The 24970-nt window shown below is 37.8% G+C and overlaps 1 long non-coding RNA gene across 1 annotated transcript in view; it reads left to right on the top strand.

The window, feature by feature from the left end:
* LOC140624220 (uncharacterized) overlaps positions 1 to 24970 on the top strand; it is a 145545-nt gene that overhangs the window by 71458 nt on the left and 49117 nt on the right. The window lies entirely within an intron of this gene.

The following is a 24970-nucleotide window of genomic DNA, read 5'->3' as shown; positions in this document are numbered from 1 at the left end:
GGTGCCCTCTCTTGGCAATTCTCATTTAGTACTTCTCTGTTAGCTCTTCAGAGACTTTGCTGTCTTGTTATGCTTTACCTCTTCTATGACAAGAGACACTGGGAATTGCACTTCAATTTCTAAGATGACAGTAATCCTCATATAAGAGCTAATAACTGCTATAGCTTAAGGCCTATATCCTTTTCACAGGCATATATGCATTGTAACGGTAATTTAAAAATGGTATTTAGTGATGGGCTTTGTGAAACTAGCAAGAATTTGAGGGAGAAGTTTGGAGGAAGAGGACACTTGTCAGACACCTCAAAAATTACTAACTTTAGTTTAAATGTTTTTAAGAAAATTGGTGACAAATACATGTAAAATGCAATACTGTTTCCAAAGCAAATGATGGGGAAAAAATCATTAGGATCATAGTATCTTAAAATAACAAATGTAAGGTTAAACTACCCATTTAAATATGTATTTGAAATAACAGTACACCGAAAGATAAAATCAGTAAGAACTTTAACCTGTAGGTATACCTGACATATGAGCCAAGGGAAGATAAGTGATTGGAAATAAATGGAACTATAGTTTAAGAAAATGGCTTTATAGAATAAAAATGAAAATTCCTTTTCTTTTTAAATTAATGTCTTTTAATTGCATAAAGTAGGTCTATTGCTTTGTTTAATAACCTATGGTTAATGAGTCACATCTAATAGGAATAAAAATATGGTCCCTATAAACCAAGAGACTAGAATTATGCTATAAACATTGTTTATATCCACCTTGATGAAAAAATTTAAGAGTGTTCTACAAGAAAGTAATTCCCAGTTATAGGTGTTCTATTCAAGAAAAATTAAACCCAAATCCCTAGGCATGGGTCCATACAGTAGTTTTTTTGAGGTCTCCAAAGTTGATTTTCTTACATGATGTCAGAATTGACAAACTCTGGCCTAGGAAAAGTAGGTAATAGGATATGTTAGGACTAAGTGAAAACTAGAACTTACTGTTTGGTAGATATTGCATGTGCTTGCAATATTTCTAAAACCCTTTGTGTTCCTGGACATATGGAAGGGTTATTTGTTAAACTTAAAGCTGACGTTCTTCAGTCAATAAAATGGAAGTTGTGTCATTTAAAATTGATTCTCCATATGCTTTGCCCCTGCTTCTGTGAATCCTGAAGTATTGTGTTAAAAGGTGCCATAAGAATGCTTAGAATTCTGAATTACCTCATGAAGGTTAGTTGTCTTTCCACCTTTGCAAGGTTAGTTGTCTTTCCACTTTGCATGTATTAAACCCCTGAGATTTTGATACTGTTCATTAATTAATGTAACATAACTCAGTCTTCTGACTGACACACATAGCTCCAGGTGCTCATAATTCTCTCCTCCAAACTTTTCATTTACTACCATTAGAATAGAGAGTGCTCTTATTTCCAGGTGCAATCCATCAATTTTCATGATCTAAGTTACATGAGAAAAGGAACTTTTCTTATTTTCTTTGCTTTTTGTTTTGTTCCACCCATATATCCCAAGTTTGGGGGCAGATTGGTATCTCAGTAAACACTTTTTGAATAAATAAATGATTGAATGTGCTTTGTATCTCATTGTCTTCATATTCTCAGAAATTTCTCTTCCATTAGTATTTGAAATTGATGTCTTTGACTCAAGGTATTGTATCATCTCTCCCCTCAATTCATAGCCAAAAGCTTATGTCATGTCCTTAACTTTTCACTGCCTTTAAAACCCACCGAAAACCCACCCCTATCATTTTATTAAACTTTTAGAAAATCTATCAATAATGACCTATCTCTCAGTACCACATACATTTTTGTTCAGTTCTCCTCTCACTTGGTCTTAGTCAGCAGCAGCCAACGTGAATGATCACTCTCTTTTGAGACATTCTTTTTTTTTACTGCCAAACCATTACCCTAGTTATCCACTTCACCCTCTGGAGACAACTCTCCTTTTCAGGTTTCTCCTCTGCCCATTGACCAAATGTTAGAATTCCTGAAGATTCAGCCCTTTGCTTTCTTCTCTTTCAAGGCTATCTTCTCTCTAGAGGCAATTTACTTAGAGACAATTACTCCAAAAATATTTTTCTAGCTCATATCTCTTTATGGAACTCAATACTTATATATATTCATTCATAAGATATTTACTGAACTTTGATTATCTGACAGACACTGTTATGAGCACTAGAGGCACATGGAATTATAAAACTGGCCACAATGTCTTGTTGTTATGCTGCTTTTGAGTATAAGGGAGAAACTGAAGCTTATTTCAACTGTGAATATTACATTTTATGATGTCATTACTTATAGCTTCTCCACCATTGGAGTATAAAAGCCTCAAAAGCAGAGAGTATATCTGACCTTTTTTTTCTTTTTTTCAATATATGTTCACTTCCTAATACAGTGCTGGGTAGGAACTCAATGACTATTGAGTGAATGAATGAGTGCATAAATAGTTGATATCCATTTTTTATGTAAGAGAATAATTCTGCTTTGTTTACTTGCCTCTGAATAAATCTATTGTACTTTTATATTTGCTATTGAAGTACATAGAACCTAAACTAAGAAACGCAAGGAGTTTCATATCTTGCCTTAGTTCCAACTAGAGTAACATGTTAAAAATATCAGCCAAATCATCTTCAGATATTTTGAAAATCGGATATATAGATAAGCATTCATATTTAAGGTGAAAGTTGTAGAAGTCCCTTAATCTTTTTATTTGAGAATTCCAAATAGCTTTATGAATATTTTTAGTTGTCTTTATTTTTCTAAGTGAAAACTCAGATTTGGAAAAGACTAATAAAGTTCAGGCTGAAATTTATGTGCTTTAACCACAATGCAGCATTCCTTTGATGTATGTAAACTTATTTTCTAAATGTTAGTTCCACACAGATACTAAAGGCCAGATTCTGAATGTAGAAATGTATTTTAGTGGAGGTAGTATTTTCAGATTAAAATGATGTTGCTAATGTTTAAAGGAACTATTGTCCTACTGTGTTCCATTTCTGTGACCACAAAGTCAGTGCCACCACATAGGGCTATGTAGGTTGTGTGCCCCCCTGAGCCATTGCTGGAGAGAGCAAGAGTGGGTTGAAATTAGTTTATGGGATATGTGGAAAAGTGTCTAGTTTCCACATGTCTCTAAATTTTAAGATCTCCTAAAGAATTTTTAGTCTCTGACACTACAATTGACTTAAATATCCCTGAAAGGAATAATAATAATTTAAAAAAAAATCCTGCCTAACCCATTGTGTTAGGGCTCCCAAGGATCTAGGAAAGCCGATAACCAGAGTGCTACTGTACACCAGAACACAACCAATGTAGCATAACCTGGTCTAATTAATATCTCTGAATGGATTTTAAGAGTTCAGGAGACTTCTGAACATGAGAGAAGGCTCTCTAGTGCTTGAAAATGGGATTTGACATTTTAGTCACTGTTGCCCATCTATCCTGGGAATTCTTGGCACATAACCTGGGAAATTTTTATATCCCTTGTGGGTTGCATGCATAGAAATTAAAAAACAGACCCATGGCTTTTTAAAGTTTTTTTTTTAAATTTAAATTCCATTTAGTTGACATACAATACAATATTAGTTTCAGGTGTACAGTGTAGCAAGTAAGTACTTTCATACATCCTAGGTGCTCATTATAAGTGCACTTCTTAATCCCCATCACCTAGTTGACCCATTCCCCCCACCAACCTCCCTTCTGTAACTATCAGTTCTCTATATAGTTAAGGGTTTCTTCAAAAGCAAAATGAATTATTGGGACTTCATCAAGATTCAAAGCTTCTGCACAGCAAAGGAAGCAGTCAACAAAACTAAAAGCAACATACAGAATGAGAGAAGAGATTTGCAAATGATGTATCAGATAAAGGGCTAGTATCTAAGATCTATAAAGAACTTATCAAACTCAATACCCAAAAAACAAATAATCCAGTCAAAAAATGGGCAGAAGACATGAATAGACATTTCTCCAAAGATGACATACAAATGACCAACAAATACATGAAAAAAAATGTTCCATGTCACTTGGCATCAGGGAATACAAATCAAAACCATGAGATACCACCTGAAACCAGTCAGAATGGCTAAAATTAACTAGACAGGAAACAACAAATGTTGGCAAGATTGTGAAGGAAGGGGAACGCTCTTACACTGTTGGTGGGAATGTAAGCTGGTACAGCTATTCTGGAAAACAGTAAGGAGTTTCCTCCAGAAGTTAAAAATAGAGCTACCCTACAACCTGGCAATTGCACTACTATATATTTACCCCAAAGATACAAATATAGTGATCAAAGGGACACCTGCACCCCAATGTTTATAGCAGCAATGCCCACAGTAACCAAATTGTGGAAAGAGCCCAGATGTCCATCAAAAGATGAAAGGATAAAGACACACAAACACAATGGAATATTAGCCATAGAAAGGATGAATACTTACCATTTACATTGAAGTGGATGGAACTGGAGGGTTTATGCTGAGCAAAATAAGTCAATCAGAGAAAGAGTTCTATGGTTTTACTCATATGTAGGATATAAGAAACTGTGCAGAGGATCATAGGGGAAGGGAGGGCAAACAATGGGAAGTCATCAGAGAGGGAGACAAACCATGTGAGTCTCTCTTAACAATAGGAAACAAACCAGCTTGCTGGAGGGGAGGTAGGTGGGGAGTTGGGGTAATTGAGTGCTGGGCATTAAAGAGAGCATGTGATGCGATGCGTACTGGGTGTTAATATGCAACTGATGAATTGTTGAACACTACATCTGAAACTATTGATGTATGTTGGCTAGTTGATAAAAAGAGTCTGTTTCTTGGTTTGCTTTTTTTTCCTGCCTTTGCTCATTTGTTTTTTAAATTCCACATGAGGAGCAGCCCCGGTGGCTCGGTGGTTTAGAGCCGCCTTCAGCCCAGGGTGTGATCCCGGAGACCTGGGATCGAGTCCCATGTCGGGCTCCCTGCATGGAGCCTGCTTCTCCCTCTCTGCCTGTGTCTCAGCCTCTCTCTCTCTCTGTGTTTCTATGAATAAATAAATAAAATCTTAAAAAATAAATAAATTCCACATGAGTAAAATCATATGATATTTGGTTTTCTCTGGCTTATTTCACTTACTATACATACTCTCTAGATCCATCCATGTCTTGCAAATGGCAGGATTTCATTTTTTATTAAGTTATATTTCAATGTATGTGTATATGTGTGTGCATATATAACACTTTCTTTATCCATTTGTTCAGTTGATGAACACTTGAGCTATTGCCACAATTTGGCTATCATAGATAATGCTGCTATAAACATCAGGAGGCAGGTATCCTTTTGAGTTAGTATTTTTGTTTTTTGGGGGGGTAAATACCTAGTATTGCAATTGCTGGATGATAGGGTAGTTGTATTTTTAACTTTGGAGGAACCTCTGTACTGTTTGTTTTCCAGAGTAGCTTCACCCAGTTTGCAATCCCACCAACAATGCAAGAAGGTTCCCCTTCCTCCACATCCTTGCCAACACCTGTTGTTTCTTGTGTTATTGATTAGCCATTCTGACAGTTGTGAGGTGATAGCTCATTGTAGCTTTGATTGGCATTTCCCTGATAATATGTGATGTTGAGCATCTTTTCATGTGTCTGTTGGTCATATGTATGTCATTCTTCTTTGGAAAAATGTCTATTCATGTCTTCTGTCCATTTTTTAAATTGAATTACTTACTTTTTAGGTGTTGAGTTTGATAAATTCTTCATATATTTTGGATACTAACCCTTTATCAGATATGTCATTTGCAAATATCTTCTCCCATTCCATAGGTTGCCTCTAATCTTTGTTGTTTTCTTAGCTATGCAGAAGATTATTTTGATGTAGTCCCAATAGTTTATTTTTGTTTTTGTTTCCTTTGCCTCAGGAGACCTATCTAGAAAGAAGTTGCTATAGCAAATTGTCAAAGAGGCTACTGCCTGTGTTCTCTTCTAGGATTTTTATGGTTTCACTTCTCACATTTAAGTCTTTAATTCATTTTGAATTTATTTTTTGTGTATGCTATGAGAAAATGGTCCCATTTCATGCTTTTGCATCTTGTGTCTAGTTTTCCTAACAACATTTGTTGAAGAGATTTTTTCCCAGTGGCTTGCTTTCTTTCCTACTTTGTCACAGATTGACCATATAGTTGTGGGTTCATTTCTGGGTTTTCTTTCCCATTACTCTGTGTTGTCTGTTTCTGTGCCAGTGACATACTGTTTTGATTGCTGCAGCTTTATAATATAACCCAAAGTCTGAAATTGTGATGCCTTCAGCCTTATTTTTTCTTTTTCAGGGTTGTTTTTGACAATTTGGGGTCTTCTGTGGTTCCATACAAATTTTAAGAGTGTTTGTTCTAGTTCTGTGAAAGATACTAGTGGTATTTTGATGAGGGTTGCATTAAATGTGCAGACTGATTTGGGTAGTGTAGATATTTTAACAATATTTGTTTTTCCAATCCATGAGCATGGGATGTCTTTCCATTTTTCTGTGGCATCTTCACTTCTTTCATCAATGTTTTATAGTTTTCAGAGTACAGGTCTTTCACCTCTTTGGTTAGGTTTATTCCTAGGTATGATTTTTGGTGCAATTGTAAATGGGGTTGATTCCTTAATTTCTCTTCCTGCTGTTTCATTACTGGTATATAGAAATACAGTGGATTTCTATACATTGATTTTTGTATCCTGTGATTTTACTGAATTCATGTTAACAGTTCTAGCAGTTTTTTTTTTTTTTAGATTTTATTTATTTACTCGAGAGAGAGAGAGAGAGAGAGAGAGGCAGAGACACACGCAGAGGGAGAAGCAGGCTCTATGCAGGGAGCCCGACGTGGGACTCGATCCTGAGTCTCCAGAATCAGGCCCTGGGCTGAAGGCGGACACTCAACCACTGAGCCCCCTGGCGTCCCTAGTTCTAGCAGTTGGAGAGTCTCTTCATTTTCTGTATAGCATATAGTGTCATCTGCAAATAGTGAAAGTTTGACTTCTTCCTTGCCGATTTGGATGCCTTTTCTTTTTGGACTGATTGCTGTGGTTAGGACTTTCAGGACTATGTTGAATAATGGTGGTGAACCTGGACATTCCTGTCTTGTTCCTGACTGTAGAGGAAAAGCTTTCAGTTTTTCCCCATTTAGGGTGATAATAGCTGTGGGTTTTCCATATATGACCTCTATTATGTTGAGGTATATTCCTTCTGAACCTACTTTGTTGAGGAGTTTTATCATGAATGAATGTTATACTTTGTCAACGGCTTTTTCTGCATCTATTGAAAGGATCATAGGCTTCTTATCCTTTCTTTTATTGATGTATCACATTGCTTGATTTGCAGTACCAAACCACCTCTGCAACCCAGGAATAAATCCCACTTGATTGTGGTAAATGATTTTTTTCCTGTTGGATTCAGTTTTCTAGTGTTTTATTGAGAATTTTTGCATCTATGTTCATCATGGATATTGTCCTATAGTTCTCTTTTTTAGTGGTGTCTTTATCTGGTTTTGGTATCTGGGTAATTTTACAAATTTAATTAAAATATGTCTTGTTTTTGGCTTGCTTTTGTTGATTTTGATGTCTCCTAGATCTGGAGGTCTATTTTCTTTCACGGATTAGGAAAGTTTCCAGCTATTACTTCTTCAAATACATTTTCTGTCCTCTTTCTCTTTTTTCTGAGACTTCTATAACATGAATATTAATCCTTTTTTGTAGTTTATTTAAGTAATCTCTACACCCAGTGTGTGGCTTGAACTTATGACCCTACGATCAAGAGTCTCATGCTCTTCTGACTGAATGAGCCAGGTGCCCCTGAATATTATTACATTTGATGGAATCACTGATTGCTGTAAGCCTATTCTCATTTTGCATAATTCTTTCTCTTTTTTGTTCAGCTTCATTGTTTTCCATTATTTTGCTTTCTCAGTCATTAATTCATTCCTCTGCTTCTTCTAGCCTGCTGTTCATTGCATCAAGCCTGTTTCCAGTCTCACTTATTACATTCTTCATCTCTTATTCTTTTTAACTCTTTTATCTCTGTGATAAGGGTCTCACTGATGTCTTCTTTTCTCAAGCCCAGTGAGTATCCTTATGATTGTTGCTTTAAATTCTCCATCAGGCATGTTATTTATATCTGTTGGTCTTAGATCTCTGGCTGTGGCCCTACTTTGTTCTTTCATTTGGGATGAATTCCTCCTTCTTTGCATTTTTGTCTAAGTCTCTACCATCTCTGTGTTAGACAAGCCAATTATGTCTCATGCTTCTGAAAGTGATGGCCTTTTGAAGAGAAGAGGTCATGTAGTGCCCAGGTCCTGGCACTTAAGGGAGTGCCTCTGACACGTGCAGTGTATGCTCTGCCATTGTGTTCTGGCTGCTTTATCCTTCAGGCTAGTCATCTGCAGGGGCTCTCCTTGCCTGCTGCAGACATGTTTGGTCCCTGTCCTGAATGTGGTGAGTTTTTAACTAGGTGTGTTCTGGTCCACACCACCCCTACCAGAGACCCTGCAAAACTGGCCAGGAGATGTGGTGTGGGCAAGGGTTTGTCCTGGTCTTCTGGAAGAGAGGCCTGCTATGCTAGGACTGAGGCAAGCTTGACTGAGAAGGAGTCCCACCAGAGCACAGCAGGGTGGGGCTTGGTGTAAACTAGTTAGGCAGCCAGTGTGCTTTCCACGTGCTTCCCCTATTTATGCTGAGGGGCAGGTGAGGGAAATGGTGCCAGCCAGCTTCTCTGTTCCCAGAGAGGGGTCTCCATGAATCCTGCCTCTCAGGGACAAGCTCTGAGAACAGCAAAAATCTCCTCACCACTGTGTGACATGGCAAGTCTTAAGATTGCTGTTTCCATACTGCCTGCCGCCCCCCTCCCCAGTTGTTTGCCTGTTCTCTCCAAGAGCCATGCATTGCCTTCTGGGATCTATCTTAGCCAAGTCTGCTGACCTTTAAGACACAAGGCTTTAAGTCCCATTGGTTGCAAGAATTCCTGAACTTCAACCTCTCTCATTTTCCAAGCTTGGGACAAACATTCTCCTGTGTATTCCCCTGTGTGCTCCTCTTTTTAGCCCTTCTCTGTAACTAGAGCTCCCTCTTTGGTACCTTTGGTCTGTGTCTCTCCCAAACTATATCTCCATACTTTCTACTTCTTTGATGTGGCCTCTTCTCTTCCTTCAGTTGTGAAGTTTGTTCTGTCAGTCTTCAGATCGATTTTTCCGGGGTTTTTTAGGATGATTTGATAGATAGTTGTGCTTGTAGGATGAGGTGAGCCTAGTGTCCTCTCACTCTACTGCCGTCTTCTTCTCTCCAAAAAACCCATGGCATTTTTTTTTTTTAAAGATTTTATTTATTTATTCATGAGAAACAGAGAAAGGCAGAGACACAGGCAGAGGGAGAAGCAGGCCCCATGCAGGGAGCCCGACACTGGACTCAATCCCAGGTCTCCAGGATCACGCCCTGGGCTGAAGGCAGCACTAAATTGCTGAGCCACCAGGGCTGCCCAAACCCATGGCTTTTAATGGTAAGACATGCTGTTGTAGCTACCATAAAAATGGTTTTGTATTTCAAATACAGTATTTAAATCTAGATTTACATTTAAACTATATTTGTCAATCTGGCTCATCTTGTCACTTGTAGGTGACAGGCAGAGGTTTATAATTGTCGCTTGGGGAATGTGAAAAACAGTAAAGGAATCATTTAACAAAGTCAGTCTAGAATTTCTCTTAATATCACTTAGCCTTACACTCAAACTGGGAGATTTTTTTCAGATAATCATCATTATGTTTATGTACTGCCATTTTCTTTTTGAAGTGCAGGAAATCAATTCAGTTACATTAGGGGGAAACTACAGAGGGGAAAAATAAAGACTAATAATAAACTGAAAATGCTGATATTTGAAGAATTGCACAGTTCAGCCTAATCAGTCTTGAAATGTTAACATTTGCCAGTGATGATTATCATCATTATTTAGAAAGTGAGCAACACTTTCTATGAAATTGCACCTTCATATATAGTTCTAAAAACATAGGCTTATATTTAAATAGATTATATGATCTACTTTGTCCATAAACTTTTAACCAAAATTTCTTTTTTTTTCTTAAGTGTTTTTTTAACATTCACAATGTCGTGCAATGGTCACCACATCAATCTGAGAAAATTTTCATCACTTCAAAAAAATTCCACACCCATCAGCAGTTATTTCTTATTTGACCCCAAATCCTGAAGCCATAAGCAAGTATTAGTCTATTTTCTGTATCTGTAGCTTTTTCTATTTTGTATATTTTAATAAATAGAATATGCAATATGCGGTCTTCTGTGATTGGCTTCTTTCACGTAGCATACTGTTTTCAAGATTCCTCTACTGCATCATGTGTGACTACTTCACTTTTGGTAATTATTAAATAATATCTATTGTATGGATACACTGTGCATTCATCAGTTGATGGGCATTTGGGTTGTTTGTACTTTTTAACAATTATGAATCATACTGCTATGAACATCAACATATAAGTTTTTGTGTGTATTTGTTTTAATTTTCTTGGGTAGTATCTATGTTTGAATCCTTATAGAGTTGCAGGGTAATATGGTAACCCTGTTTAAAATTTTAGAAAGTGCCAGACTATTTTTCCAAGAAGCTATACCATTAGTGTTTGAAGCTTCCAATTTCTCCATATGCTTATGAACACTAATTCTTATCTTTTTTTATTACAACCATACTGCTGGCCTGTGTAATGGTATCTAATAATTTTGATATACTTTCTCTGATGGCTAATGATGTTGAACATCTCATGTATTTATTGGTCATTTATATCTTCTGGTTTCTTGGAGTAATGGTTTATAGTTTTCAGAGCATAAGTTTTATAGTTCTTTTGTTAAATTCTTAATTTAATTTTGATGCTATCATAAATGTAAGTTTTATTTTCAAATTGCTCATTGGTAATATATAGAAATATATATATATATATATTTGGACACCTGGGTGGTTCAGGGGCTAAGCATCTGACTTCAGCTTAGGTCATAATCTTGGGGTTCTGGGATCAAGCCCCATGTATGGCTCCCTGCTCAGCAGGGAGTCTGCTTGTCCCTCTCCCTCTGCCCCTTTCCCTACATATGCTCTCTTTCTCTCTCCCTCTCTTTCTCAAATAATCTTTAAAAAATAGAAATAGTTTATTTTCACATATTGACTTTGTACAGTTTTTTTGAACTCATTTGAATTCTGTTTTTGTTTAGTGGATTTCTCAGGATTTTCTGTATTCAAGATGTCACAAATATAGTTTTATTTCTTCCCAAAATGTATTCATCTTATTTTCTTGTCTATTTGAACTGGCTAGCATCTCTAGTGTAGTGTCAAAAAAAAAAAAAAAAGAAAGAAAGAAAGAAAAAGTGGGAGAGATGATGGCCTGTTTCTTTTCTGCTCCCTGATTTAGAGAGTAAGCATTCAGTCTTTCACCATTAAGTTTGGTTTCATTTTTTTTCTCTTTAATCCTAGACAACCCATCAGGTGTTTTTCCTGTAGAAGTATCTTGTTTTTGATTGAATGCTGTTTAAATATATACTGAAATGATCATGTGTTTTTTGTGCTTTATTCATAAGGTATATTATGCTAATTGATATATACTTTTTAAGATACTCAACTTCCTCAGACAAATCCCATTTATTCATGATGTATAATTCTTTTGATATGTTTGGATTCATAGTATCTTGTTGAGAATTTTGAGTTTGTATTAATAAAAATATATTTATCTGTATTTTCTTGTGATGGCTTTGTCTGGGTTTGGTATCAAAGTAATAACTGACCTTATGAATTAGGAAGCTTTTCCTTCCTCTTCTGTTTTGTGATCATCTTTGGGGAGAACAGATATTGTTTCTTTAAATGTTTGGTAGAATTCCATTGGTGAAATAATGTAGGAATGTGCTTGTCTTTGTGGAGTTTTAAAATTACTAATATTACATATGTTCTAATTGGTGTAGGCCCATTCAGATATTTTTGTTTCTTGTTTTAGTTTTGGAAGCTTGCGTCTGTCTAGGAATTTGCCAGTTACATCTAGGATATACAATTTCTTTGCATAGAACTGTACTGTATCCGCTTTAAATCATTTTATTTACTTTTTAAGTAAGTACTAATGTACCTTATTTCACTCTTGGCCTGAGTAATTTTTTCCTTTTCTTCTTTTCTTTTTTCTTTTCTTTTCTTTTCTTTTCTTTTCTTTTCTTTTCTTTTCTTTTCTTTTCTTTTCTTTTCTTTTCTTTTCTTTTCTTTTCTTTCCTTTCCTTTCCTTTCCTTTCCTTTCCTTTCCTTTCCTTTCCTTTTCTTTCTTTTCTTTCTCTTTCTCTTTCTCTTTCTTTTCTTTTCTTTTCTTTTTCTTCTTTTGCTAGTCTACCTAAAGGTTTGTGATTAAAAGAAAAAATTCTTTCAGAAACCAACTTTCAATTTTTCTTTTCTTTGTTTTTTCTAATCTCTCTGATTTATACTTTTTTTAAAAAAAGATTTATTTATTCATGAGATAGAGAGAGAGAGAGAGGCAGAGACACAGGAGGAGGGAGAAGCAGGTTCCATGCTGGGAGCCCGAAATGGGACTCAGTCCCGGGACTCAGGATCATGCCCTGGGCAAAGGCAGGTGCCAAACTGCTGATCCACCCTGATATCTTTTGATTTATACTTCAATATTTATTTATTTTGTTCTTTTGTTTAGTTTGCTTTCCTTTATACAGTGCCTTAAGGTAGCAAACCAGGTTATTGCTTTGAGATGTGTGTTTTTTTTTTAATGTTTGCATTTATAGCCATAAATATCCCATAAGCACTTCTCTAGCTGTATTCTGATATACTGTATTTTTGTTTTAATTTGCCTCAAATATTTACTAATTCCTCAATTTTTTATTTGATCTATTTGCTATATAGATAGGTTGTAAAATTTTCACTCCAATGTTTTTTGTTATTGATTTCTAGTTTTACTCTGTCTAGTTTCACTCTGTACTTTGTATAATCCCAGTCCTTTTAAATTCTTTGAGGGTTTATTGCCTTTCATGTACTATATCCTGGATAATGTTCCATATACACTAAGAAGAATGTATATTCTGCTATTAGTGTGTGGAGTATTGATAGATAGCTGTTAGGTCTAATTGATACTGTTTTTCATTTCTTTTTTTTTTTTTCATTTCTTTATTGATCTTTGTGTAGTTCAAACATCGGAAGTAGATTCTTGAACTTTCATTATTATTGGAAGAGTTTAGTAATTCTGTCAGTAGATTTTGTTGATGAATTGGCCTATATTTTCTTTTTTAAAAATATTTTATTTATTTATTTATGAGAGACACAGTAGAGGCAGTGACATAGGCAGAGGGAGAAGCAGGCTCCACGCAGGAAGCCTGATGTGGGACTCGATCCCGAGACCTGAGGATCACCTGAGTCAAAGGCAGATGCTCAACCTCTGACCACCCAGGTAGTCCTGGCCTGCATTCTTATAAAATATTTGTCTCCAGTAATATTTTTTGATATAAAGTCTATTTTGCCTGATAATATTATAGCTACTCCATCTTTCTTATGGTTGGTTGTTTTTTGCATGACTTAGGCCTTTCTATGTATTTACTTTCAATATATTTGTATCTTTGAATCCAAAGAGTCTCCTATAAACAGCAGCATTTGAATCATGCTTTTTTTATCTAGTCTTAAAATCTCTGCCTTTTGAATAGATTATTCATTTCCTTACTAATCACCATTGATAAAATTGGATTTAATTTGTCCTTTTACTGTTTAATATGTCTCATGTCCTTTTCTTTCTCTACTCCTCCTTTACTGCTTTTTTTTTTAATGGAATTTTTTTAGTGTAACACTTAAATTTCTTTAATGATTTTTTTCTTTACTATATTTGAAAAGTATCTTAGTAGTTAAATGAGGGCTTATGATATAAGAATCCATTTCATTTTTTTAAGGGCGGGTGGCAAAAGGAGAGGGGGAGAGAGAATCTCAGGCAGACTTCACACCCAGCATGGAGCCTGATGGGGGGCATGATCGCACAACCCTGAGATCATGACTGGAGCTGAAATCAAGAGTCAGATGCTTAATTGACTGAACCACTCAGGAACCCTTCCACTTCACCTTTATAATAACTTAATCCTAGTGAAACATAGAAATTCTTCATAGCTCTATTCTCTCTTCCCCCTTGTGTTGCTATTAGTTCTGTATATTACATCTTTATATATTACCTAAAAATACATTCTTTTAATTACTTCTTTGTATAATATCATGTCCATTTAAGAAAGCTGAGAAAAGGGAAGGAAAGTACATATTTAATTTGTTGTATTAAACTTCTTTTTTGCCATTTTCAGTTTCCTTCATTTGTTCCTGTAGATTGCTATTACTATCTGGTATCATTTACTTCAATACAGCTTTCCTCCTCCCTCCCTCCTTGGTGCTGCTATTGTAAGATTCATTATATTTCTATTTGGTATGGTTCCAACAATGGAATTATGAACCTATTTGTTTAAAAAAAAACAGAAGAAAGGAGAAGTATTCATTTATATTGTCTCTTATAATTATATAATTACCTTTATAGGTGCTCTGTTTTTGTGTGTGTGTAGATTTGAATTACTGTATCACTTGCTTTCACTCTTAAGATCTTTTTTTTTTTTTTAATTTTTATTTTTTTATGATAGTCACAGAGAGAGAGAGAGAGAGAGGCAGAGACACAGGCAGAGGGAGAAGCAGGCTCCATGCACCGGGAGCCTGATGTGGGATTCAATCCCGGGTCTCCAGGATCGCGCCCTGGGCCAAAGGCAGGCGCTAAACCGCTGCGCCACCCAGGGATCCCCTACTCTTAAGATCTTTATTTCAGTTTTTTGTTTTGTAAATGTCTTTGTATCCTTTTAATATTTGAAGATAGTTTTATTGGCTATAAGATTCTTGGTTGACAGCTTTTCTTCTTTCAGAAGTCTGAATATGTGATCCCAATGTCTTCCAATCTCTACTATGTCTGACTATAAGTCAATGATTAATCATATTTAGGTTTCTTTGAATGTGACAAGTGATTTTTCTCTTGTACTATCAAAAATTTCTTTGTCTTTGTTCTTCAGAATATATTCTGTGAGGTGTCTGGTTGTAGCTCTTTGTGTTTATGTTGCTGTAGTGTAGATGCCTGACATTTAGCTTTTTTTTTTTTTTTTTTTTTTACTGTAACATAAATGCTTGACATTAAGCTTTTGATCATTGAGACATCCATTTCAAAGACCTACATCTTAAATGAACATTTTGCTAGCTATACAACCAGATAAAAGATCCAAGCTACCTCTACTACTAAAGTTCTGCTTTTAGAAAGCCCTCGGTGACCTAGATAATGGACTAATTAAATGATCCTATGCTTCCCTTTCTGCACTTTAATTTTCCTTCTTATTTTAAATATGAAGAGTAAGCATGTGAAGGCCTAGGCACTCCTCTGTCAACCTCAGTAAAACCCCAATTCCTTTCTCTATCTGTGTGTCTGTTCTGTCTGCCTCTTTACTCACAACCTCACTGTATGGGTACCAGTGTGCCATGTATCCTCTAAGACTTGTGAATAATAAACATTTTTTCCCTCAAAGTTTCCTGATGTTTGTTGTTAGGGTGCAATTATATGAACCACAATGGCCTGTACAGCCCCAACATTTGGCTCCGGTTGGGAAATGTCTGTATGGGCTTGCCACAGGCTCATTTAAGTGCTCCAGGCGTTCCTAACTAATACCATCCCTGTCAAAAGGCTGGAACAAACACAAAACAGCTACTTGGAGTTCATTGAGTTTCTTGGAGGATTTAGATTAATGTTTGTTTGTTTCTTTTGTTATTTTAGGGGGACATTTTTAGTCACTTTTCTTATTTTTGTTTGTTTCCTTCTTTTTCTCTATCTCTACTCTCCTTCTGGTGCTTTGATTATGTAAATAGTATATTTAATGGTGTCCCACATTTCTTTGAGGCTCTGTCCTTTTATTTTATTTTTTTTTGTGCTCTTTTTTCCCTCTGTTCTTCAGATTGTATAATCTCTATTGATCTGTCTTCAAGTACTTTGATTCTTTCTTATGCCAGTTCAAATACACTATTGATCCCTCTAGTGATTTTATTTTTTCCTTTGTGTCACTATAATTTTCAACTGCAGTATTTCCATTTGGTTCTTTACTCTCTTTGTGACATTGTGTCCACATCTTCCTTTTTTCTCTCTCTCTCTCTAATTCTGGTTTCTTTGAGTTCTTAAACATGTTCATAGTGGCTTCTTTGAAGGTTGTGTCAATTAAATGTGACATCTGGGCCCTCTCACACTTTCTGTTGCCTTATGCTTTTCCTGTGTATGGGTCACATTTTTCTGTTTCTTTGTATGTGTAATTTTTTTGGGGGTAATGTAGACATTTTGTTATAATTTGGAAACTGATTTCCCTCTTCCATTTTGATATTATGTTGTTGTTTGTTTAATGACTTGGTGCAATTTTTTTCTTTTGCTCTATAATAAATCATCACAAACTTGACAGATTAAAACAAAATAAATTTATTATCATATTGTTTGGAGGTCACAAGTCCAGAATGATTTTTTATGGGCTAAAATCAGGGTAACAGTTTGTCTGCTTTCCTTCTGGAGGCTCAAGAGGAGCATCCAGTTCCTTGCTTTTTTCCAGATTCTAGAGTTAATCCACAGTTTTTGACTTGTGGTCCTCTTCTCTTTTTCAAAGCTGGTGCTAGCTACTCAAGATTCCTCATGCTGTATCACTCTAACAGTAATGTAACTACCTCCCTCTTCCATATTATAAGAACTTTTATTGTTATATTTGGCCCACCCTGATAATCTAGGAAAATTTGCCACTCCCAGAATCCATTGATCAGCCGCCTTAAATCTACCTAAAAATTTAATGCTTTTTTTGCAGTGTAACCTACCACTTTTTACTTTTTAGCGTTAGGATATGACCACTTTGAAAAGCCATTATTCTGCCTACTACAATTGGGTAGAATATGTTCATGAAGTACATTTCTCCAATGTGAGTCCCTAACCCACTTCCTGTAGGAATCAGCCTTGGACATGAGCACAGTCACCCTGGATGACATTATTTTGCATACTGGAAAACAGTGGTTCTTTAATATTAAGAATCCTATCAAATGAAATATATGCATTTATCAACAGAGCTCAGAATAAAAACTAGTTATTTTACATACCATTTAAGCACGTATTTTTCCTCATCAATCTACCTTCCGGGGGGAGGAGCAAGATGGCGGAAGAGTAGGGTCTCCAAATCACCTGTCTCCACCAAACTACCTAGAAAACCTTCAAATTATCCTGAAAATCTATGAATTCGGCCTGAGATTTAAAGAGAGACCAGCTGGAATGCTACAGTGAGAAGAGTTCGCGCATCTATCAAGGTAGGAAGACGGGGAAAAAGAAGTAAAGGAACAAAGGCCTCCGAGGGGGAGGGGCCCCGCGAGGAGCCGGGCTGAGGCCGGGGCGAGTGTCCCCAGGACAGGAGAGCCCCGTCCCGGAGGACCAGGAGCTGCACCGACCTTCCCGGGCGGAAAGGGGCTCGCAGGGAGTTGGAACAGGACCCAGGAGGGTGAGGATGCCCTCGGGTTCCCTGGGACAGTAACAGACACCTGCGCCCCGGGAGAGTGCGCCGAGCTCCCTAAGGGCTGCAGCGCGCACGGCGGGACCCGGCGGCACCCGGAGCAGCTCGGGGGAGCTCGGGCGGCGGCTCCGCGGAGGGGGCTGCGCGGCCCCGGGAGCAGCTCGGAGGGGCTCGGGCAGGGGAAGAGGCTCCGTGCGGAGGGGGCTGCGCGGTTCCAGGAGCAGCTCGGAGGGGCTCGGGCGGCGGCTCCGCGGAGGGGGCTGCGCGGCCCGGGAGCGCGAATCCACCAGCGCAGGCTCCGGAGCACAGGGCGCCGGGACACAGCCCAGGATCCGGCCTCCCCCGGGACAGGCAGAGACCGGGAGGGCCCAGGACAGCCAGGACGCTCCTGCCCCAGCTGAGCAGATCAGCGGCCCCGCCCCGGAGCCTCCAGGCCCTGCAGACGGAGTTCCTGCCGGAGCTGAATCCAGGTTTCCAGAGCTGCCCCGCCACTGGGGCTGTTCCTCCTGCGGCCTCACGGGGTAAACAACCCCCACCGAGCCCTGCACCAGGCAGGGGCACAGCAGCTCCCCCAACTGCTAACACCTGAAAATCAGCACAGCAGGCCCCTCCCCCAGAACACCAGCTAGACGGACAACTTCCAGGAGAAGCCAAGGGACTTAACACAGAATCAGAAGATACTCCCCGGTGGTTCTTTTTTTGTTTGTTTGTTTTTGTTTTTGTTTTTGTTTTGTTTTGCTTTTTGATTTGTTTCCTTCCCCCACCCTCTTTTTTTCTCCTTTTTCTTTCTCTTTTTCTTCTTTTTTTTTTTTTTTTTTCGTTTTTTTTTTCTTTTTCTTCCCTTTTTTTTTTCTCTTTCTCTTTTCTTTCCTTCTTTCTCTCCTCTCTTTTTCTCTTTTTCCCAATACAACTTGCTTTTGGCCACTCTGCACTGAGCAAAATGACTAGAAGGAAAACCTCACCTCAAAAGAAAGAATCAGAAACCGTCCTCTCTCCCACAGAGTTACAAAATCTGGATTACAATTCAATGTCAGAAAGCCAGTTCAGAAGCACTATTATACAGCTACTGGTGGCTCTAGAAAAAAGTATAAAGGACTCAAGAGACTTCATGACTGCAGAATTTAGAGCTAATCAGGCAGAAATTAAAAATCAATTGAATGAGATGCAATCCAAACTAGAAGTCCTAACGACGAGGGTTAACGAGGTGGAAGAACGAGTGAGTGACCTAGAAGACAAGTTGATAGCAAAGAGGGAAACTGAGGAAAAAAGAGACAAACAATTAAAAGACCATGAAGATAGATTAAGGGAAATAAACGACAGCCTGAGGAAGAAAAACCTACGTTTAATTGGGGTTCCCGAGGGCGCCGAAAGGGACAGAGGGCCAGAATATGTATTTGAACAAATTCTAGCTGAAAACTTTCCTAATCTGGGAAGGGAAACAGGCATTCAGATCCAGGAAATAGAGAGATCCCCCCCTAAAATCAATAAAAACCGTTCAACACCTCGACATTTAATTGTGAAGCTTGCAAATTCCAAAGATAAGGAGAAGATCCTTAAAGCAGCAAGAGACAAGAAATCCCTGACTTTTATGGGGAGGAGTATTAGGGTAACAGCAGACCTCTCCACAGAGACCTGGCAGGCCAGAAAGGGCTGGCAGGATATATTCAGGGTCCTAAATGAGAAGAACATGCAACCAAGAATACTTTATCCAGCAAGGCTCTCATTCAAAATGGAAGGAGAGATAAAGAGCTTCCAAGACAGGCAGCAACTAAAAGAATATGTGACCTCAAAACCAGCTCTGCAAGAAATTTTAAGGGGGCCTCTTAAAATTCCCCTTTAAGAAGAAGTTCAGTGGAACAGTCCACAAAAACAAAGACTGAATAGATATCATGATGACACTAAACTCATATCTCTCAATAGTAACTCTGAATGTGAACGGGCTTAATGACCCCATCAAAAGGCGCAGGGTTTCAGACTGGATAAAAAAGCAGGACCCATCTATTTGCTGTCTACAAGAGACTCATTTTAGACAGAAGGACACCTACAGCCTGAAAATAAAAGGTTGGAGAACCATTTACCATTCGAATGGTCCTCAAAAGAAAGCAGGGGTAGCCATCCTTATATCAGATAAACTAAAATTTACCCCAAAGACTGTAGTGAGAGATGAAGAGGGACACTATATCATACTTAAAGGATCTATTCAACAAGAGGACTTAACAATCCTCAATATATATGCTCCGAATGTGGGAGCTGCCAAATATATAAATCAATTATTAACCAAAGTGAAGAAATACTTAGATAATAATACACTTATACTTGGTGACTTCAATCTAGCTCTTTCTATACTCGATAGGTCTTCTCAGCAAAACATCTCCAAAGAAACGAGAGCTTTAAATGATACACTGGACCAGATGGATTTCACAGATATCTACAGAACTTTACATCCAAACTCAACTGAATACACATTCTTCTCAAGCGCACATGGAACTTTCTCCAGAATAGACCACATATTGGGTCACAAATCGGGTCTGAACCGATACCAAAAGATTGGGATTGTCCCCTGCATATTCTCGGACCATAATGCCTTGAAATTAGAACTGAATCACAACAAGAAGTTTGGAAGGACCTCAAACACATGGAGGTTAAGGACCATCCTGCTAAAAGATAAAAGGGTCAACCAGGAAATTAAGGAAGAATTAAAAAGATTCATGGAAACTAATGAGAATGAAGATACAACCGTTCAAAATCTTTGGGATGCAGCAAAAGCAGTCCTAAGGGGGAAATACATCGCAATACAAGCATCCATTCAAAAACTGGAAAGAACTCAAATACAAAAGCTAACCTTACACATAAAGGAGCTAGAGAAAAAACAGCAAATAGATCCTACACCCAAGAGAAGAAGGGAGCTAATAAAGATTCGAGCAGAACTCAACGAAATCGAGACCAGAAGAACTGTGGAACAGATCAACAGAACCAGGAGTTGGTTCTTTGAAAGAATTAATAAGATAGATAAACCATTAGCCAGCCTTATTAAAAAGAAGAGAGAGAAGACTCAAATTAATAAAATCATGAATGAGAAAGGAGAGATCACTACCAACACCAAGGAAATACAAACGATTTTAAAAACATATTATGAACAGCTATACGCCAATAAATTAGGCAATCTAGAAGAAATGGACGCATTCCTGGAAAGCCACAAACTACCAAAACTGGAACAGGAAGAAATAGAAAACCTGAACAGGCCAATAACCAGGGAGGAAATTGAAGCAGTCATCAAAAACCTCCCAAGACACAAGAGTCCAGGGCCAGATGGCTTCCCAGGAGAATTTTATCAAACGTTTAAAGAAGAAATCATACCTATTCTCCTAAAGCTGTTTGGAAAGATAGAAAGAGATGGAGTACTTCCAAATTCGTTCTATGAAGCCAGCATCACCTTAATTCCAAAGCCAGACAAAGACCCCGCCAAAAAGGAGAATTACAGACCAATATCCCTGATGAACATGGATGCAAAAATTCTCAACAAGATACTGGCCAATAGGATCCAACAGTACATTAAGAAAATTATTCACCATGACCAAGTAGGATTTATCCCTGGGACACAAGGCTGGTTCAACACCCGTAAAACAATCAATGTGATTCATCATATCAGCAAGAGAAAAACCAAGAACCATATGATCCTCTCATTGGATGCAGAGAAAGCATTTGACAAAATACAGCATCCATTCCTGATCAAAACTCTTCAGAGTGTAGGGATAGAGGGAACATTCCTCGACATCTTAAAAGCCATCTATGAAAAGCCCACAGCAAATATCATTCTCAATGGGGAAGCACTGGGAGCCTTTCCCCTAAGATCAGGAACAAGACAGGGATGTCCACTCTCACCACTGCTATTCAACATAGTACTGGAAGTCCTAGCCTCAGCAATCAGACAACAAAAAGACATTAAAGGCATTCAAATTGGCAAAGAAGAAGTCAAACTCTCCCTCTTCGCCGATGACATGATACTCTACATAGAAAACCCAAAAGTCTCCACCCCAAGATTGCTAGAACTCATACAGCAATTCGGTAGCGTGGCAGGATACAAAATCAATGCCCAGAAGTCAGTGGCATTTCTATACACTAACAATGAGACTGAAGAAAGAGAAATTAAGGAGTCAATCCCATTTACAATTGCACCCAAAAGCATAAGATACCTAGGAATAAACCTCACCAAAGATGTAAAGGATCTATACCCTCAAAACTATAGAACACTTCTGAAAGAAATTGAGGAAGACACAAAGAGATGGAAAAATATTCCATGCTCATGGATTGGCAGAATTAATATTGTGAAAATGTCAATGTTACCCAGGGCAATATACACGTTTAATGCAATCCCTATCAAAATACCATGGACTTTCTTCAGAGAGTTAGAACAAATTATTTTAAGATTTGTGTGGAATCAGAAAAGACCCCGAATAGCCAGGGGAATTTTAAAAAAGAAAACCATATCTGGGGGCATCACAATGCCAGATTTCAGGTTGTACTACAAAGCTGTGGTCATCAAGACAGTGTGGTACTGGCACAAAAACAGACACATAGATCAGTGGAACAGAATAGAGAATCCAGAAGTGGACCCTGAACTTTATGGGCAACTAATATTCGATAAAGGAGGAAAGACTATCCATTGGAAGAAAGACAGTCTCTTCAATAAATGGTGCTGGGAAAATTGGACATCCACATGCAGAAGAATGAAACTAGACCACTCTCTTTCACCATACACAAAGATAAACTCAAAATGGATGAAAGATCTAAATGTGAGACAAGATTCCATCAAAATCCTAGAGAAGAACACAGGCAACACCCTTTTTGAACTCGGCCATAGTAACTTCTTGCAAGATACATCCACGAAGGCAAAAGAAACAAAAGCAAAAATGAACTATTGGGACTTCATCAAGATAAGAAGCTTTTGCACAGCAAAGGATACAGTCAACAAAACTCAAAGACAACCTACAGAATGGGAGAAGATATTTGCAAATGACATATCAGATAAAGGGCTAGTTTCCAAGATCTATAAAGAACTTATTAAACTCAACACCAAAGAAACAAACAATCCAATCATGAAATGGGCAAAAGACATGAACAGAAATCTCACAGAGGAAGACATAGACATGGCCAACATGCATATGAGAAAATGCTCTGCATCACTTGCCATCAGGGAAATACAAATCAAAACTACAATGAGATACCACCTCACACCAGTGAGAATGGGGAAAATTAACAAGGCAGGAAACAACAAATGTTGGAGAGGATGCGGAGAAAAGGGAACCCTCTTACACTGTTGGTGGGAATGTGAACTGGTGCAGCCACTCTGGAAAACTGTGTGGAGGTTCCTCAAACAGTTAAAAATAGACCTGCCCTACGACCCAGCAATTGCACTGTTGGGGATTTACCCCAAAGATACAAATGCAATGAAACGCCGGGACACCTGCACCCCGATGTTTCTAGCAGCAATGGCCACGATAGCCAAACTGTGGAAGGAGCCTCGGTGTCCAACGAAAGATGAATGGATAAAGAAGATGTGGTTTATGTATACAATGGAATATTACTCAGCTATTAGAAATGACAAATACCCACCATTTGCTTCAACGTGGATGGAACTGGAGGGTATTATGCTGAGTGAAGTAAGTCAGTCGGAGAAGGACAAACATTATATGTTCTCATTCATTTGGGGAATATAAATAATAGTGAAAGGGAAAATAAGGGAAGGGAGAAGAAATGTGTGGGAAATATCAGAGAGGGAGACAGAACGTAGAGACTGCTAACTCTGGGAAACGAACTAGGGGCGGTAGAAGGGGAGGAGGGCGGGGGGTGGGAGTGAATGGGTGACGGGCACTGGGTGTTATTCTGTATGTTAGTAAATTGAACACCAATAAAAAAAAAATGAAAGTAAAAAAAAAAATAAAATAAAATAAAATAGCCCACGAAAAATAAATAAATAAATAAATAAATAAATAAATAATAAATAAAATAATTAAAAAAAAAAAAAAAAAAAAAAACAAAAAAAAAAAAAAATCTACCTTCCAAATATTTCCAAGTGAGAATTGCAATGATGGTGGCTACATAGATTCATCTTCATGAAAGGAATGGTGTTATTAATAACCTAAAGTAGACACATACATTCATTACACAAGAGACTGTCATAATTATTTTGTAAATGCTAAAATTTTATTTTATTTTTTAAAAGATTTAAAAAATTTAATTATTCGTGAGAGACAGAGAGAGAGAGAGAGAGAGAGAGAGAGAGGCAGAGACACAACACAGGCAGAGGGAGAAGCAGGCTCCATGCAGGGAGCCTGATGCAGGACTCGATCTTGGGACTCCAGGATCACACTCTTAGCCAAAGTCAGGTGCTAAACCACTGAGTCACCTAGGCTTCCTTAAAATATTTATTTTAAAGGAAGCTTTTCCATTTTGTTGGGAAAAATTGGTTGACAAATGAATTTAGACCTGATTTACAAAGCTAAAATATTAAATTTATAGCTGTTTGCCTTGGTCAGTGTGTTCTGAATATATTCCAAGACTTGTGATATGATCTGAGTTAATTTGTACTAAGGTAATAAATTTAATTATTACATGTGCTATCAGAAAATGACTATCTCGGGCAGCCCTGGTGGGCTAGCCACCTTAGCGCCACCTTCGGCCCAGGGCATGATCCTGGAGACGCGGGATCAGGTCCCACGTCGGGCTCCCTGCATGGAGCCTGTTTCTCCCTCTGCCTGTGTCTCTGCCTCTCTCTCTCTCTCTGTGTCTCTCACGAATAAATAAATAAAATTTTTAAAAAATGTCTCCCTGAGTGCTCAAGTGGTGCAGTAGGTTGAGCATCTGATTCTTGGTTTCAGCTCAGGTCTGATCTCAGGATATTGCAATCGATCCCCATGTTGGGCTCTGTACTCTGTAGGGAGTCAGCTTGAGTTTCTTTCTCCCTCTTCCTCTGCCAGTCCCCACTGCTTGCTTAGTCTCTCTAAAATAGATAATAATAAAAAGAAAATAACTGTCTCTCTAGAGAATTATGAGAAAAGAGGTCAAGTTGCAAGACAGTATATACTTTGTAGGTACAGATTTTTGTCATAAGTGCAAAGTCTAGTAATAGTTCAATAGTCATGAGGGTTTTTTGTGAGAAATTAGATGTTATTGGCACCTTTTAGAAATTTTTGTACTGTTTTTTATTGCAATTCATCTGTAAAATGTTATAATATTATGAAAATTAGAACTTTGCCTGAAATATTAAATGCCAGAATGTGTTGTCCAGATCCGAATTAATAGTTATATATTCATGTTTGCCAATTCTATAAAAATGGATTCTTGAATACTTTTTCATATTAAATGAAAGAACTTTCCAAGTGCTGAAAGTCTATGGACAAGCCTCACAGTAACTGAATGAGTTCTTAAGAAAC

The sequence above is a fragment of the Canis lupus genome, chromosome 34 (assembly GCF_048164855.1).
Source record: "Canis lupus baileyi chromosome 34, mCanLup2.hap1, whole genome shotgun sequence".
Taxonomy (NCBI): Eukaryota; Metazoa; Chordata; class Mammalia; order Carnivora; family Canidae; genus Canis; species Canis lupus.
The sequence above is the reverse complement of the archived record's forward strand: the minus strand, read 5'-3'. Positions and strand labels throughout refer to the sequence as shown.